The 4,426-nt window shown below is 49.1% G+C and overlaps 1 long non-coding RNA gene across 1 annotated transcript; it reads right to left on the reverse strand.

Annotated features, from left to right (window-relative positions):
* Nucleotides 1-655: 655 nt before the first annotated feature.
* LOC103584223 lies at nt 656-2,529 on the reverse strand. The gene is made up of 3 exons (XR_549951.1): nt 2,394-2,529; nt 2,032-2,120; nt 656-772 (listed from the first exon to the last, which is right to left on the reverse strand). It is a non-coding gene; the product is annotated as an uncharacterized LOC103584223 (long non-coding RNA).
* Between the last annotated feature and the right edge of the window lie 1,897 nt (nt 2,530-4,426).

Here is a 4,426-nt window from a genome sequence, read left to right on the forward strand (position 1 = left end):
CGGTTTCCTCTGAAGACCTTCTAAAACTCTCTATTACATCTATAGTTATGTTCAGTTTTGTCCAACTATATTTCTGAATCTTCTACTTTCATTAATCAGACTTACTAGAAGTTTTCCTATTTCATTAATCTCTGCTTTTATCTTTATTTCTTCTTCTGTATTTTCTTTCCATTTACTTTTGTTCCTTTTCTAGCTTTTTGACTGACTTAGCTCACTTAACTTTCAACCTTTGATTTTTTAAAACTACAATTAAAAACGTAAATGTCGGGCCTGCCTGTGACTCACTTGGGAGAGTGCGGTGCTGATAACACCAAGGCCATGGGTTCGGATCCCATATAGGGATGGCCGGTTTGCTCACTAGCTGAGCGGGGTGCTGACAACACCAAGTCAAGGGTTAAGATCCCCTTATCGGTCATCTTAAAAAAAAAAAAGATGGCACTGTATCTACTCATCTTTTTTGTTTCTTAAAAAATAACGCACTTCATGATCTTAGTGTAGTAAACTCCTAAAATTCCTTTAGGTGAAAAAGCACTGTTCCCAGTGAGTCTAAGTGAAGGGTTAAGCATAACTCAAACTGTGCAAGTGGAAAAATCCACAGGTTACCTTTCCTTTTATCCATTCGTTCATTCTTTTTTTATTTTTTTTTTTACCTTCCCCTTCTTGAAGAGCTCTCTGATCCCCAATAGCTTCGGGCACCAGCTTCCCATAGGAGTGTTTCTCACTAGATGCAAACTTCACTGTATCAAAGTAGACAGACCCATTTGAAGTATAGCTGGAAAATAAACAAAGGAATTGGGGAGGAATCCAACAGATCCAAAGACACTTCATGGGACAACAATCGAAAATCAAAATGGGTTATAAAATTATAGTCTGTGATGCACTCAAGCCTCTGCTCTCTCCACTCTCCCATGGCAGCTATTCAAGACCACATCAGCTCTGCGGGCTGAGTGGGGCACGACAAGGATGCCCCCCTCCACAGAGGCGGCTCCTCACTGCCCTGAGTGTCATGTCCTGCGCAGACCCCTGCCTCACATTCTGTGACTACACACTCTGGCCTGCCCTTGTGCTCGGGGAAGACACTGTCATGTGCGGCGTGCCTCCCTACTCTCTGAGTCTACCCTAATGGTACGGCCCAGCTCAGGCCCCGTCAAGGCCCCGAGAGCCTCCAGATCATTCCAGCCCACAACGCCTGTCTTCTCTGACCCTGGGCTTGTCCCTGGCCCTCAGCCTGGCACACGATCTCATGTTGCCCTGCAGTGACTTGGGTCAAGTGGGGACGGACAGGCAGCATTTTCACTTAAGAGCCCACGTGACCCCAGGCACTGTGTGTGGAGCCCTGCATGCCTCATTCCTTGGGACTGAGCAGCTCTTGCCTGACTCATCTCCCTGGCAGGTGTGGAGGGGAGCAACCTGCAGCTGAGCCCGGGCCCCCACAGCTCTGCAGAGTGGCCCTCCACTCTCAAAATGTCTGCATGGTACTGACATCTCTGAAGACCCAGCAGTGTCCACACTCCCTACTGTGCTGCTCTGGGGCCCCATGACCAATGGTCTTAACTGCTGAGCTCTCTAGCAGACTTTGTGTCCTCACTGTGTCCTGAGGGCAGGCCACCAGCCCCATCGAGAGGGCTGGTCAGCCAGACCCTGTTACTCAGCCCTGGGCGGGGCCCAAGCTGTGAGAGGAAGTGTGCAGGAGGCTTCACGGACAGGGCTAAGAGCAGCAGTCACACCCTTGCCCTCTTGCTTCTGCCACGACAGAAAGTGGGTCTGTACGGTTAGCCACCTGTTGCAACGGCAGCTTACACGAAAGGAAAACCCATCACGCTTTATTTACAAAGCAATCCTAAATTACAGCTGCAGCACTGGGAACCAAGGGGCCAAAGCAAGTGCCATGCTGTGCGGGTGAGCACGAAAGGGCTGCCCATCTGGCCGGGGGACCCAGAACATGAGCTCTCCTGCTTTTGTGCCCATCTCAGAGCTGGGAGCTGTTCTCCCAGGAGCAGTGTGAAGCCCTGGGAACTGCCCCCTTCTTACCCGTAACCGTTGTCCACAATCTTCTGGACAAAGTTTATGATTTCTGGCACGTACTCACTAACACGCGTTAAGACATCCGGAGGGAGAACCTGTACATGACACAAGAGGGTCCTGGGATTTTCCTTTCTGTAAATTTCAGCCTCATACAAACATGCTCTATGAAAACAATGTCACCAATTGGTAAAATAAGAAGCCCCTATGCCCCTCAGCTCAAGGTCAATGTTGACTTAGTAACTTAACGGAGCTTGCAAAATGAAGATGGTGTGGACTGCGTGAGGCCTTTCAGTTTCACCAAAACGGGACTCTGGAGATCAGGGCCCTTCGACCAAGAGAGTGAGGACAAGACAGTCTGTGACACTTACATTCAGAGCTTCCATGTCTTTGTGGAATTCCCCTTCCCAGAACCTGGGCAGCTTGGAGAAAATAGAATTGTCTGTCACCTCACTGCCAAGTGTGGAATCCAGCCAGTCAGAAAGCAAATCCTTTGCCTCTTCCAGCAATACCTAAAGAAAAAGGAATAGAACATCCATGCATGGGCCACAGGTGTCCTGTGAGCACATGCAGTGCAGCTGGTGGGAGTCGATCAGTGCCCTGGATTCAAAGACATGACCTGCACAGCCCTGGTCCACAAAGAGTCACCATCTCCCAGGGAGACAGCAATGCTCACATGAGCAGCTCAGCTGAGACAAACATGAGACCCCACAGATGGGAGGTTCTCACATGAACTCAGGGGAGCAGACCCCAAAACATCCACAGGTTCAGAGGCATGGTATATTGGAGGGTCAGGGTGGACTTGGGGAGGATGTGCAACATAGCTGGGCCCCCGTGGGGTGGGATCATAGGCAGAGGTGGGGCAGGAGCACATGCAGTTTGTCACCTAAACCATGGACACTCAGTACATTCTAAAAAGATTCATGACAGGAGACGCCAGCGGTTACAAGAGATGGGCAGTGTTCTGGTCCTGGAGCTCTCAAAGGCCCCATCTCCCTGTCCTCCAGATGCCACTGACTGAAGTCACTGGCCCCATTTCACACACCATCACCAGTCCACCACGGCACAGCATCTGTGTGACCTGTATCCCCTGAGTACATTCACAGTCGGTGTGAGACATGCTCCAACTGCACTCATGTCAGAAAGGAGAAACATCTTTGACATTCCGTGGAGGAATCTAGTGTTTCAGCATGTTATCTTGGAGTAGTGACCAACATGGGGACAAGCAGGCAGTCTGCAGTCTACCATGGGAGTGGGAGGCAAAGAACAAAGGGCGGAGAGAGAAAGTGCAGGAAAACAATCAGGCAGAGAGCAAGGCCACACAGGGTGGACTGAGCACCCACATGCTGACAGAGAAAGGGCCCAGGGCACACTGTAGGCCAGGCTCTTGAGGTACTCCCTGCTAAGAGCTCCCAGAGAAAGCAGACTTGCTAATGTGCTGCTGGGCTTACAGGTGGTACAGTAAACCTGCCAGGATGCTCTTACCCCTTCCCACCATGGCAGACACCTGAGGGGCAGACAAGCAGGAAAGGCAGGTGCATGCAATGGGAAGGTAAAGGCTTTCAGGACTGCTGCCCAGAAAGCAAACACTAGGTCTGCCCCAAGTGCAGGGACAGGAACCCCTAAGGAGGCTGAAATGGCACCACCCACATGGGGCTGGCTCTTTGGGAGGCATCTGTATTCTGGCTGTCAGGACTGCCACAGATCATGACCCTGCAGGAATAGAACTCGTCAAGGTTGCCAAATGCCCACAGACACGAGCAACTGTGAACAGGAGTCGGCAGAGATGACAAACAGACACTTGCTTTAGATACGAGAGTAATCAGATACACAACAAACATACAAAATTTTCACAAGCACTAAATATTTAAAGACAGAATCACAAGATGAGTAAGCCATAAGATGCTACCACAATGGCCCAGGCAGAACGGAAAAGAGAAACAAATGAAACTTTCGGAGATAAAATATGTTAACCAATGAAATAAACAGACTCAATAGGATAGGTAAGACAGCTGAAGAAAGAATTAGTGAACAGGAAGAAAGAACCGACGTCATCCAAAGTGAAACAGAGACAAGAAGGAAGATGGGAAAGAAAAGCTGAGACACTGAGGGGGCCAGGATGAAATCCTGGCTCCCATCTAACTGGAATCCCAGAGGAGACGAGGGAGCGGGCAGAGCACAGGGGATACTTGAAGACACAACAATCCATAGACTCAGGAGGCACAAAAAATATCTGACAGGGCAAGTAAAAATAAATCTCTTATAATGTTTAGTGAAATAGCAGAAAACAAAAAAAAAGAGTATTTTTATAAGGAGCCAGAAAGAAGAGACATATTTAACTTCAAAGGAAAGGCAATTTGAAGGGCAGCCTGCTGTTCTCAACAACCAACAATGGAAGCCAAAA

The sequence above is a fragment of the Galeopterus variegatus genome, unplaced genomic scaffold (assembly GCF_000696425.1).
Source record: "Galeopterus variegatus unplaced genomic scaffold, G_variegatus-3.0.2 Scaffold47331, whole genome shotgun sequence".
Classification (NCBI taxonomy): domain Eukaryota; kingdom Metazoa; phylum Chordata; class Mammalia; order Dermoptera; family Cynocephalidae; genus Galeopterus; species Galeopterus variegatus.